We start from the raw sequence: 15033 nt of genomic DNA, 5'->3' as shown, positions 1-15033 counted from the left end.
TGTGTCTAAATCTGATTGTTTTTCATTCTACATTGACAAAACTGCAATCTGTCCTTCATCACAGGTTAAAGTTTTGGGTGTTAATAATATCCAGTCAAGTATAGAGCCTAAGGGACTCTCTGTCTCTTGACGTTCGCAATAGCGAGTGCTTGTTGACTTTTAAAACGCGTCTAAGACGTATCTTTTTATACCGGCTTTTTTATAACACGTTTTACGGAGACTTTACTGCACTTGATCTGTATATGCGACTTGTTGGTTGTGTGTTTTGTCTTATGCGGTGACCTGTATATTGCTTGTGAGGTGTTATGAAAAGCGCCATTAAATAAAATGCATTATTATTATTAATTTAAAATCAGGTAAATTCTGCTTTGCACTTTTTGACAGAACTTGAAAAAGATATTTAAAAAGTAAAACAACATCATCTTTCCCTCATGTCGTTTAAACCGTTCAACTTTCTTCTGTGGAACATAAATGAAGATATTTTAAAAGTGTTTTTGTCCTTACAGAGAAAGTCAATGGGGTCCAATATTGTTCAGTTTCCTAATGTCTTTCAAAATACCAGAAGAAAGAAGAGGTCAGTTTTGAATGACATGAAGGAGAGTAAATGATGATTTGAATTGGATATGTCCAACTTTTGGTCCAAAAAGTAAAAAAAAAATATTAAAATTAAAAAGGAAAACTGTATTGTAACTGCAAAGCGAGTTTGAAGGAACGAGATCCAGACGACTGTCCCGAATCATCAGCTCAAACTCTTAAAACAGAGTGAATCAGCTTTCTTACAAAACACACACACACAGACACACACACACACACACACAGCGCTATAATTAACCCTCTTGCCCAATGACAAACGGCATACAGTAAAGACACATTCATTCTAACAAGAATCACCCACATCTTTCTGCTCATCGCTCTCATCACATGTTCTTCATCACATGTTCATCACATGTTCTGCGTGTCAGGATTGAGTTACTCTACAATCATTTAAAGGGGAATTGGCCCCGTTTAGAGAAGGAAAGTGTGTTAAACTGAGACAGAGAGAAGTGTCGACATCAGAGCCGCAACATCACAATAAAACAATACTGCATTCAACAACACACACACACACACACACACACACATGAACGGTGTGTGTAATTTGGATTCTGTGAAGACAGACAGACGTATGGAAATAAAATATCTGTTTTCTGTTTGTGTCAGAGCGGATTCTCACGTCCCACTGCTGCTCTGACAGCTCACGCCGTTCTTCCCCTCTCAATACGACAATATGGTTTCCTCAGTGTTTGTGTGTGTGTGTGTGTGTGTGCAGCAGTTTTCCATCAGAACATACATGACAACTAGAGGCTATGAAGGGGAAAATCTGCAATTCGAGCAGGAACACACACACACACACACACACAACACACAACAACAGCGTCTAAGGAAAATCTCACAACAAAACATTTCAACCGCAAACGGCAACAGGTTTCATTTGAAGGGTTACGGTGTTTTTAGGTCTTTAGCGGTTTATATAATTACAGTTTTTGAGAGTCTGATGCCCTCTTAATCACACACACACACACACACACACACACATTAACGGACAACATGAAGGATTCATATTAGTAAAACTGAATGTTACCAAATCAAACGCTAAAAGAATTGTTTTCTATTATAGAGTTTGATCAAATCATTATTTTTGTCTATTTATGATAAATTCTTTTACATATTCAGACACACACACACACACACACACACACACACACACTTGATTGTGTATTTCTTTAAGATTAATTGTTTTATTACTCATTTGTAAATTGCTTTGATTAAAATCTGCAACTGAATGAATGAAAGCACATGTAAATGTCATGAACACACACACACACACACACACACACACACACACGCACACACATGTAAATGTCATGACGAACACTTTACTTAGTTTCAACAACAAAATAAATGTGTGTTTTGATCAGATTTACATGCAAACATAAATAACAAAACCAAACGATTTTCGTAAGAGAAAATTAAAAAGTTCAATTAAAGTAAAAAGTAAAGTAAAATTAAAGTTTCATATTCAAGAATTTGATAGCTAATGTTTTTGAATAAGAAATGTATTTTGTTAACTGGTTTACTCTAAAATATAAAAATAATCACTTAGTAGAATTATTTCTGATAGAATTAACATGACAAGCTTCTTCTGAATCATTGGGTTGTGTTTATTTAAAATGAAATCATTTAAACTTTAAATGTTATCAGCATCACCATTTTCATTTCAACTCTTCATATTGTAATAAATTGTGTTTTATTAAAGCCTGACTAGAATATATGTTTTAACATTGTTCAAATATTTAAATTGCATGTTGTTTCTTCTAAAATATTTGATGCATTTCCTAAATGTGAGTTTGTTCAGTTCAAAGTTTTCTCACTGTGACATTTAGAGAAGGTTTCAGTTTCTGTAATAAGCGTATATGAACTCCACAGCGCTGCAGGTTTGCCATCAGAAATAAGGATGTTTATGTTAAACATAAAAACGCCATCGATTGTTTCAAGAATACAGTTTTTTTAATTGCTTACACACAATTTCTGAAACTATGGTTCATTTTCTCAAAACTCTACACACAAAACCACAACACACACACACACCAAGCAAAACATCACACATCTTGCAAAAGCAAACACTTCATTCAAAACTATATTAACTCTTCTATAAATACACACACACACACTCTCGCTCTCTCATGTCTTTTGCGTGTTCAGGAGTTTATCACACACACGTATGCAGAAACACACAGTGAACACAGTACACACTCGACTGATGAACGTCAGTGCCGGATCTGAATAATAATGTTACAGCAGAATCTGACTGTTGATATTGTGAAGGGGAATAACTTATTTATTTCTGAAAACATTGAGTTTTATTTCTAAGTGATGAACTATTTCAACTATGAGTAAGTATTTCCCACATGACCTCTGGTGTGTAAGTGTTCGTGAGCGCTGCGTTTGAACGGCAGTGATTTATGATTATGTTAGTTAATGAAGTGTGTAATGTAGAGAAGTGTGTTTCGCTGCAAACGGAGTGTAAAGAGAGTCAGGTGCAGTTTCACACACACACACACACACACACACACACACACACACACACACACACACACACAGGTGGATGACTTCACTGACGGAGAGTGTGTGAGCGCTGTAACAAACGAATAATCGAAACAACTTTTAGTGGTTTAATGGATGTTACAATGTTCTTCACACTCAGAAAAAATGTTTCTTTTCAGAACGAATCACTGAAAGATTTATGTGAAAGAAAATGTCTTCACACACACACACACACACACACACACACACACAGCGGTGACTGAAAGTAGGCCATTGAGTCGCTGCATTGGGGAGTTTTTGAACGAAGGGCGCTTCATTATTAATGTGGAACTGAGGGCTGGATGAGACACACACACACACACACACACACACACTGCACTCCTCATGCACTTCCTGTGTGTCCGTTTCCTGCGAGACCAATGGCATTAGATTCAACACTCATCATATCATCATCATCATCATCGGGATCATGACTCCAACAGCTTTACAACGGCTCAACAAATTAATCAATTCAATGCAGCAAAAATGAGACTCTAAATGATCATCATCATCATCATCACGGAGACAATGTGACATAAACCACCTCAAAAACAGATTGTTTAAGCTTCATTGATGTGCACAAAATGCAAAAGAAGGTATTTAGAAGAATATTCAGAATCAAACAATATTGGACCCCATTGACTTTCATTATATGGACAAAAACAGACACATGTTCTTTTAAAGTTTCACTGAAGAAAGCAAGTCACTGAGACACCATTAAAATGTATTGTTCAAACTTTGCTGATGCGCACAATAAAAACACATGAACAAAAATCAATGCAGCAAAAATCCCTCAGAAACATCATCATCATCTTCGTCACGGATACAGTGCGACATAATCCACGAATAACACTGATCGTTTAAACTTCATCGATGTGCACAAAAACCAAAAGAAGAAATTTAGAACATTGCAAATTGACTTTCATTATATGTTCATTATATTAAATTCTGTTAAATTTCATTATATAAAAGTTAAATAAATAAATATGGACAAAACAGTGATGTCAAAAAGATCTCAAAGTATCTTTTTTGTGTTCAGCAGAAAAAGTATTTTTTTTATATATATCTCTAAAACACTTATTTTTTTTAAAGATCATGTACATTATTGTATTTTTATCATTATTATTATTATTATTATCATTATGTAAATTCCACATCATCAATGAAATGTGACATTTAAGCATATCAAAGATTTCCTGAATTCTGATGGGAAATATTTATACTGAAAAATTATCATCATGATCATGATCAAGGTCACTGCGAAACATAAGTGAGTGAAACATAATCCATCTATAATACAGATTGAAAGCTTGTTGATATTGTGCCGGCCTCATGTTTGATGAAGTATGCATCCCTGATTCTGTCTCTTCTATTGCATAAAGCGCTGTAGAATAAAGTAGACTTGACATTTGCACAGAATCAAAGACGTGAAGCTGTTCTCCGCAGAGGAGAAGAAGACGGCGGCGCACAGAGGAAACAATCTGGGGTCTGAGATTTGAGGAAAAATCCCACAATCTAAAAACAGAAAACAGGCCAGTTTCCCCAGTCTAAATACAGACGTGTTCTTCGAAAACACACAAGAGACGCAGCGAGTGGGAGAGTGTGTGTGTGTGTGTGCAGATGAAGGAGCGCGGCGGGGGCTGCTGCAGAAACAGAAGAAAAGCATGAAATCAGAGTTGTGGATTGAGAGAGGAGGGGAGAGAACGAGAGAACGAGAGGAAGAGGAGGAGGAGGGTAAACAGAAGCAGAACGGGTGAGAGTGGGAGAGAGATAAAGACACAGGAAACCGCCTTTGCAGTGTGTGTGTGTGTGAGAGTCTATTCAGCAGAAACATGACTTTAGCGTCTGCTTTAGTGTTTTAAAACGCCGCCGCCGCCGCTGATGATGATGAACTCTCGAGGGTTAAACTGTGGACCCACAGAACGATCTGGAAAACTTATGAACAAACATTCTTCCTGAACCTGCTCTTTAATAATGCTCTCAAAACATAAGCACAGCAGTATTATTTATACAGCGGACATGCAACGTCAGATGTTTGTCTGTTTTGTAAGTGTTGCTTGTTACAGAACGTTCAAAAGTAACGTTTGGAGAGTGATCTAATCCCCGTGACCTTCATATAACCAAGAAAACAGGTTTTAAAACTTAAACTGAGAACATTCAGAAATAATGTTTTCACAAACTTAATGTGAACGCTAAGAAAACACTTTGTCAAATCTCGGTCACGCTACAATGAAGGCCTTATTGGTAAACGCATTATAACTAACGAACATGAGTTAGCGGCACCCGTGGCGTTCCCCAGGGCTCGGTTCTGGGCCCAATCTCCGTTTACTCCGTCTGCGTCTGATTCGGAGTCCTAGAACGGTTTCAGATCACGTTGATCAGCTGTTGTAATACAATCATTACCCCGCGCTCAGATAACATCCCTCATCATCTACACAGATATTATTGATCATTAACCTTTCTCTATTAGATCTTTATCCACTTTTAAAACATATTTCTCTCGGGCTTATGTTTAATCTGATTACACTTTTAGTTTTAATTGTTTATTGGCTTGATGAAGTTTTGTAATAAATCTATTATTTTCTGTTTCTAATCTATGTTTTTCTTCTGATATGTTTTATTAGTATTTAAATTTAGCCCAAACTGGTGTGTGTTTATGCCTGTTGTGCCGCAGTCTGCTCAGCATTCGTGATGTTTTAAGGTTATATGAATAATCTAGAGCTGAGCAATATGTCTGACAGCATGAGACGTTAACTTTAATGTTCGTTAATACAATTGTTCATGTTAGTTCACAGTGCATTAAAGACGGCTGTAATTTCAATGAATGTTTCTTCATAAAGCACATTTAAAAACAACTGAAGTGCCTCAGAACGAGTGAAAGACATCAGCAGGAACACACACACACACACACACACACACACACATCTCAATAATGAGAAGAGATTAAACCTAAACCTAATATATATATATATATATATATGTGTTTATTGAATAGGATAATTGACTCCTAATTCACTTCTAACTCTCCTGATGAAGGTGTGCTAGAGAGAGAGCAAACACTCACGAGTGTTCACACTGACACCAGATCCAGATCCACATCGTGTTATGATCCAGGATCTATGAATCAAGCCGGTTCTGACAGGATCCGAGTCGACCCACAGACGGCATCATCACACACAGCTCTCCACTCAACACAACACACCTGCTCGAACTTCATCAGTTCTCCAGGCCTCCGTCTGCTGGACCTGATCTGATCATCGGTGTCTGGAGCGGCTGCAGTTCTGCCTTTCATGTTCTCTGCCACAAAACTCAGCCGGCACACTCACAAAGTTTTGGAAACACACACACACACAACAGAAAAACCATTTCCTACAAACTCTAAATGTCAAAAGGTCAATGAAGAATCACTTTCAACACGTAAAAATCTGTCACGAATCAGACAGAAACAACCAGCGGATTGAGTCACTCAGCCGAGAATCTCCCTCCAAAACCACGAGAGACCAACGGCTTCATCACACGAGTACAAACCAGACCAGATCCAAACCTGCACAGACCAGATCCAGACCGGCACAAACCAGATCCAAACCTGCACAGACCAGATCCAGACCAACACAAACCAGATCCAGACCGGCACAAACCAGATCCAGACCAGATCTAGACCAGATCCAGACTGGCACAGACAAGATCCAAAAAAAGCACTTTTGGTGTTCGGCCGAATAAGTAAAAAGACCGAATACATTTTTCTGAACAATGACGTGTTTGATGACGCGATCAAATAGTAACGCGAGTGAGAGGCGCGCGCTTTATAAATGCAGCAAAAATGTCGGCGTTGTGGAAGCAGTTTAAAGTGTCCGAGACCGTGTTCTGCTGAAGTGTCGAGTCCTCACCCTACACACACAGCAGATCACGAACTGCCCGCGACTTTCACCGCATCCCAGTGGGTGTTGATGGAGAACACACGCTCCCTTTCAGCAGAAGAAATAAGCTCATCCGATGCATCATGGCAGACGTTATAGCATTGCACACTTCATTGCCCTTTTTGTTGCGTTACAACTACTTTCAGCATTTAGTTACAGGCCTAACTGAAGGGGTTCAGGGCTTCAAAGGTGGCCAATTACATTTTTATTTTATTTATTTAATTTTCATTTTTATTTATTGTACTAATTTATTTGGTAAATTGCTAGACGTAATATTGTGCTTTCTTTGTATATCTGCTGTAATCTTAAACAAAAAGTTCAGAGTTAAAAAAATACTTTTAAATTAAATTTTTTTTTCTCTCTGAAAACCAAGACAAAATAGTAAAAAAAACACCTTTTTAATATTTAGTTAATGCAATGGTGAAAAAAAATGTCCAAAATGTGAAACACCATGTCCAGCCCTCGGCCCAGCGTTTCATTATTTTCATTTCAGTGCATCCCAAATTTGAGTTTTTTGTGCACAGAAAGTATTCCCGCCGCTTGATGAGCTTCCGGTCGAGCCGCTGTCGTCACTCGGATTATTCTAACGATGTCTTTAATAACTTTTCTAGGCCGGCAAGTTTTAATAACAGAAGCGTGTGGAGGAGTGAGAGCTCTCAGATCTGTGTGTGAACGAACCCTCTGAGGAGAAGAGGAGCATATTTCCCATCAAGCTACACACACACACACACACACACACACACACCTGAGTTTCTCTCACATGTTTGCTTTAACTATACATAAATTCACATTTATTGTGGGAAGTTATTAATAAAACCAAGAGAAAATTACTCACTGCTGCAAGAAGTTTAACAGCAGCTTTAATAACAATCAGTGTATCATTAATGTAGTGTTTTATTTTTATATTTGTTCAATTAATTTCTTTCTTCAATGCTACTGTTAAAACTCTTACTGTAGCTGAAATAATAAAGCACTGTTGATCTCATGTGGTGTATGTGTATCTTTGTTCTTATTTTTTAATAAAGACAGTAAAGACAGCGATGTTTCTCTTCGCCACACTGACGCCCTTCTTCATTATTTCAGATTCTGTTTTTAAAACAGGGACGTTCGTTTGGCTGTAAAGCTCGTCCGCATGAGAAGGAATCATGAATAAATCATTAATTGTGAATATATCGTGATATAATGAGATGTGATATAAACGTTCACCGGTTGTGTCGAGTTTAAGGTCTGTCCTCTGAAACGTGTCGTTTGGGTTTCCAGCGGCGTTACGGCACTGATATTAATTATCTTAGTTTCATTTTTCCCACAATCCCCAGCTGTTTCCCAGGAGCGCGAGACGTCCCTCATCCCGTCTCATCTCAGTCGGATTATGATTATGACACCGATATGATTATGATGCGACACAGTGTGATGCTTTAGTTGGCACACACACACACACACCCTGCGTTCCTGTTCAGAGGAGCAGAACACACACACACACACACACACACAGCCTGCGTTCCTGTTCAGAGGTGGTATTTTTTAATTGTGTATTATTTTGTTATTACAGATTTCTTTATTCGCTTTGGGACTATTTTCACGAGCGAGGCGTACATTCTCAAAACTCTGAGTACTACTATCACAACAGATCAACAGTGCACACACACACACACACACACACACACACTTCAGCACGCCTCAGGTGTGTTAGTGGAACACACACGATCAGAAGTATCGTTTTCACAACACAAAATAACAGTTTCATCTATATAAATGTTTCATTCAAGTGTGTGTGTGTGTGAGAGAGAGAGAGAGGGAGAGAGAGTGTGTGTCTGTGTGTGTGTTTGTGTGAGTGTAAGGTGTCATCGTCAGCATCTTTGTCTGGTCAGCAGTTTCACATCGACCATCATGTTTTTCTGTGGGAACTATGAGGCGTGTGTGTGTGTGTGTGTGTGTGTGTGTGTGTGTGTGTGTGTGATGTTGGGACGATGTGGGTGCGTGTCGTAAACACACCAAGGCTTTACAGAGTAAAGCATTTCAGCCCAGTAAGGGAGGATTTCACTGTTTCATGTACAAGTGTGTGTGTGTGTGTGTGTGTGTGTGTGTGTGTGAAGATGATGTTGCAAAAGCAACTGATCCTCATCTATTTCCTGTCTCTCCTCCAGTCTGAAACTAAAGGCCGAGCGAGAAGAGCGAGAGGAGAGAGAGAGCCTGCTGTATTTCACACAAAATAACTATAAATGTACCAACATCAAAACTCCACCCACACACACACATATGCAAATATCCATGATGTGTTCATATGATACACAACTGTGACCCGTGTGTGTGTGTGTGTGTGTGTGTGTGTGTGTGTCAGCACAGTATACCGGATCAGTAGAACAATGATTCATATTTCAAATAATTATATATAAACTCTGTTAAAGCAGCAGAAGCGAGCAGAGCCTCACTAACACAGTGTGTGTGTGTGTGTGTGTGTGTGTGTGTGTGTGTGTGTGTGTGTGTGTGTGAGAGTGTTTTTGTGTTTGTGTGGGGGGTGTGAGTGTGTGTGTGGTGGTCAAGCCAAGTTGTCGACAGGAGTGAAACTTTGCATCAGAAAAAGGAAACGCTAATGATTGCACTTCCTAAAAGACTGAAAGAGCAAACGCTCAGTGTACAAGCCTCGCACGCCCCCCTCGTCTCTCTCTCTCCTCTTGTGACTGCATGAAAGTGAAAACCATGAGTGTGATACGGGGAAATTTTTGCATGGCTCCACATGCCCTGAATACAGCATTTACAGGAACAGTGTGTGTGTGTGTGGGCGCGCGTGTGGGTGTGTGTTTCGTCTGAGGGTCTTTTTAGAGGAAGAGGGAAATCCATGAGCCTTCACACACACACACTTCTGTCAGCATCAGTCATATGACCACCGCAAAACTGCTGAAACTCTCTCACACACACTGATAACACACTCACCTCCAGTCCATAAACTCCGGCGCCGCTTCTGTCGTTCTGTCGCTCTGGGTCAGTCCTGACGACGAGAAACAGACACGCGTCACACACTCCAGCAACAGACAGGAATCAGATCGATATTAAATACAGATGCAACGAGTGAAAATACTCGCGCACACACACACTCACAAAAGCCCTCACTCACTTACACACACACACACACTCAATCACACTCACTCACACACACACTCACAAAAGCCCTCACTCACTTACACACACACACACACTCAATCACACTCACTCACACACACACACACACACACTCACTCACTCACTCACACACACACTCAATCACACTCACACACACACACACACACACACACACACACTCAATCACACTCAATCACACTCACTCACTCACTCACACTCACTCACACACACACTCACTCACTCACACACACACTCACTCACTCACTCACTCACACACTCACTCACACTCACTCACACACACACTCAATCACACTCACACACACACACACACACACACACTCAATCACACTCACTCACTCACACACACACACACTCAATCACTCACTCACTCACTCACTCACTCACACACACACACTCAATCACACTCACTCACACACACACACACACACACACACACTCACTCACACACACACACTCAATCACACTCACTCACTCACTCACTCACTCACACACACACAGTGTGAATGAATTTTAAGAGTGATTGAACGTCTCAGACTCTAAACACACACACTGCTGTTTCTGTTCACTTGATCACACACACACATAAAGTCATCAGCGTTTACTTTTAATTAGTAAAGGGCAATGATTAATCATGATTAATCGCATTCAAAAAAGGTTTGTGATTACAATACGTAATAATATATGTGTGTGTCTTGTGTATAAATATTTTGTATATAGAAATACACACGTGCATGTGTATATTTAAGACAAATTTGTTATATATAAATAAATTATTGATATTTATACATAATATAAGTTATTTTTAAACATATATACAGTATATACATGCAAATATGTCTTAAATATAAGCATACATGTGTGTATTTATTAGGGCTGTGCAAAAATTAATTGCGATTAATCGCATCCAAAATAAAAGTCTGTGTTTACATAATATATTTGTGTGTGCTGTATATAATTATTTTGTATATATAAATACCTATGCATGCATTTATATATTTAAGAATTATTTGTGCTTAAATTCTGTATTTGTATATAAATACATAATCTATATTATATAAATATAAATATTTTATATACGAATAACACATTTTCTTAAATATATACATACATGTGTGTGTATTTATATATACAAAATAATTATATACAGCACACACAAATATATTATGTAAACACAGACTTTTATTTTGGATGCGATTAATCGCAATTAATTTTTGCACAGCCCAACTATTTATATATACAAAATAGGGCTGTGCAAAAGTTAATTGCGATTAATCGCATCCAAAATAAAAGTCTGTGTTTACATAATATATTTGTGTGTGCTGTATATAATTATTTTGTATATATAAATACCTATGCATGCATGTATATATTTAAGAATTATTCGCGCTTAAATTCTGTATATATTTATAAATACATAATCTATATTATATAAATATAAATATTTTATATATGAACAACACATTTTCTTAAATATATGCATGTGTGTGTATTTATATATACAACATAATTATATACAGCACACAGAAATATATTATGTAAACACAGACTTTTATTTTGGATGCGATTAATCGCAATTAACTTTTGCACAGCCCTAATACAAAATAATTATACACAGGACGCATACATAATATCAACACAGACGGCAACACAGTGTCGGCCCAGATCCGGCCCACATTGGGGACACAGGACTCCACTCAAGCCGGATCTGGGCCGGATCTGAGACACATGACCGCACTAGAGCCGGATCTGAGCCGGATCTGGGACACACGACCGCACTCGAGCCGGATCTGAGCCGGATCTGAGACACACGACCGCACTCGAGCCGGATCTGAGCCGGATCTGAGACACACGACCGCACTAGAGCCGGATCTGGGCCGGATCTGAGACACACGACCGCACTAGAGCCGGATCTGAGCCGGATCTGAGACACACGACCGCACTAGAGCCGGATCTGAGCCGGATCTGAGACACACGACCGCACTAGAGCCGGATCTGAGCCGGATCTGAGACACATGACCGCACTAGAGCCGGATCTGAGCCGGATCTGGGACACATGACCGCACTAGAGCCGGATCTGAGCCGGATCTGGGACACACGACCGCACTCGAGCCGGATCTGAGCCGGATCTGAGACACACGACCGCACTAGAGCCGGATCTGGGCCGGATCTGAGACACACGACCGCACTAGAGCCGGATCTGAGCCGGATCTGAGACACACGACCGCACTAGAGCCGGATCTGAGCCGGATCTGAGACACACGACCGCACTAGAGCCGGATCTGAGCCGGATCTGAGACACACGACTGCACTAGAGCCGGATCTGAGCCGACACTATGTTGCTTTCGGGGAACTCACAGCACACACACTTTATCACTCATAAAACAATGAGCTTTGAACACTAAAGAGAGGAGATTTACAGTGTTTTCTTTTGTTAAATGCATAATTATTCCCAAAAGTTTCCCGTTTTGTACAGATAGTAATGAAACTGAAAGACGTCCAGCTTCAGCTAATACTCCTGATGGCACTTCATGTTTTAGACTCATATTTCAGTATTACTGTAAAAGTGCTGTATCTTCTTCAGGGTTCAGATATGGAGTCCGCTTTAGAGCTGAAGCGAGTCTGTGAACGTGTGCAGGTGATCTCACGGGGCGTTTGAGTTTCAGTAATAAATAAAGAGAAATTAACTCATGTAATCTGAGAGAAACAAGCGTGGAGAATCGCTTCTCGAGACTGTGAACGGTCTAATGCGGTTATTCTGCACACAAATACAACTCCTGAAACACTTCATCCATCCACGATACTTCACCTGAAAGTGCTTTACTCTACAGAATCATATTTGATCTCGAAAGCCTGTAAATGATGAATATGATATTTCCAGTTTAAGCGTCTTGCTTCTTTGTGTCAAATCTGCTCTGATTTTATCAAGGAATAACTTTGATATTGTTGGTAATATTTCAGCTTTACTTGATTATCATCATCATTTATTATAAAATCATGAGTATTAAATATGATCATCAGGCTTTTGAGGAAGGCTTATCTGTTCTTCCCTCAATCATCATCGGATTAAGTGTTTTACAACAACAGATCATAAAATTAAGCTTTTAAATATCATCCTAATAAGACATATTATTGGCAGATATTGATATTAATATGCATTTTATGTCACTATTTGTTATACATACTGTTATGAAGATCTCATCGATTTACATTATAATCATCCGAATTTCATATAAATATCAGAATCTGCATCAAACTGCATATTTTTGGTTCTCTGAATAAAACTATATCAGAATATATGAGCCATAAAAGCCTGGTGGATCAAACATAATAAAAAAAACATGCAATAATACTTTAGATTTAATCTAAAAGTTCAATAAACTAGCAGACTATTATTACATGATATTATTGCATAATCACCCAGAGGATTCAGTGACTGTGTTTAGAGGAACCGCGTCATCACCGACCGACCGAATTACCTGAGTAATTAAGTTACTATGACAACGGCCGTGAGGGGGTCGGAGAATTAATTATGACTGACAGCAGGTGAGAGTCAAACTGAACTCCAGGACTAATGTAAAAAACACACACAAACAGCAGCAGCAGCAGCAGCTTCAGGAGTGTGTTCCAGGTAAAGGCGTTCCGGTCGCGCGAGGATCCGGTTCAGCGGGTTCAGCCGGTCCGTCAGTGCGTGCACGGGCGCGTCCCCGAGGAGAATCCGCCTCATTATTAAAACAAACTATTCTCAAAGCGAACTCTCGAGTCGTTATTCTAATGCGGGGTGTGCGTGTCAGCAGCGCGCGCGCGGACTCACCTGTCAGACGTGCGCGCGCAGGTAAAAGCCGCAGATCACAACGCAATAATCACACCGAGCGAATGAATGAAACTTACAGCGGGTCGTTCCTAATGACGGAACGGGGGTCGTTCCGTTTGACAGCAACGGGAGCACGATGTCTCAGACACGTCACGACACGGGAGTTACCGAGAACCCGTGACGTGTACGTCCTCTCGTGACCCCGCGGGGATGAGGATCAATAACATGAAACTACATAAATAAACAGAGCGAAAGACGGTGAAACGGGAGATTGTGTCGATGGAGTAGCCGCGGTCGCCGCTCCCGCGCTGTACGGAGGAGAAGAGCTTTACCTGAGCCGGTGTCACCTGAGTTTCCCCCGCGCGTCCCACCTGACCGAGCGCGCACTTCCTCAATGTGACGCGTCCGCGCGCACGGGCTTCTGCTGATCTGTGCGCGTGTGTGTGCGCCGGTTCTGCCGGTTCTGACCCGCTCCTGACGGACTCCTCCTTAAACCCGCGACCAGGAAGCGCGTGTCCTCTCCCAGCGGCGCGGGTGATTGGCTCTGTGGGCGTCGGAGGGCCGCTGGGGGGCGGTGGTGGGGGGGTGGGGGGGGCGGACTCTGCGCGCGCACACGCAAGCGCGCCCTCGAGGCTCGAGCTGATGAAGGTGGGCATGACCGAGAGACCGAGCGACCGAGCGCGCGACCGCGGCTTCTGGTGGACTCGATCACGTTTAACGCGCTTCTTCCTTTTTCATGTTGAACGCGCGTTTCCACTTCTGCTTCCGAAAATGAGTCAAGTGATAGGAGGATACACTGCGAATTTGCATGTCAAATAGTGTCAGTCGTGGACACACACAAAGTCACTCAAACTCTCACACATACACACAATCACACACACAGACTCATTCACTCACACACACATTCAACTCAAACACAGACACGCGCACACACACACGCATTCATTCACTTACTCACAAAATAAAATACACACACTTACTCACAAAATACACTCACTCATTCACACTCACACACACAGACATGTTAAACTGATGTAAATGAAA

At 40.5% G+C, this 15033-nt stretch overlaps 1 protein-coding gene across 3 annotated transcripts in view; it reads right to left on the bottom strand.

Moving 5' to 3' along the window:
• The window catches only part of zbtb7b (zinc finger and BTB domain containing 7B), a 27605-nt gene extending 12895 nt beyond the window's left edge, over nucleotides 1–14710 (bottom strand). Inside the window, exons 1-2 of one of the 3 annotated variants that reach the window (XM_039688830.2) lie at nucleotides 14322–14710; nucleotides 9972–10026 (exon numbers count right to left, since the gene is read on the bottom strand). The gene's annotated coding sequence lies outside the window, so the exon portion shown is untranslated. Of the gene's footprint in view, nucleotides 1–9971; nucleotides 10027–14066; nucleotides 14302–14321 lie in introns of those variants that run through there. The other 2 variants (XM_039688832.2, XM_039688834.2) reach the window with 2 other exon arrangements.
• Between the last annotated feature and the right edge of the window lie 323 nt (nucleotides 14711–15033).

Source organism: Pimephales promelas, chromosome 12 (genome assembly GCF_988280905.1).
Source record: "Pimephales promelas chromosome 12, fPimPro1.hap1.1, whole genome shotgun sequence".
Classification (NCBI taxonomy): Eukaryota; Metazoa; Chordata; class Actinopteri; order Cypriniformes; family Leuciscidae; genus Pimephales; species Pimephales promelas.
The sequence above is the reverse complement of the archived record's forward strand: the minus strand, read 5'-3'. Positions and strand labels throughout refer to the sequence as shown.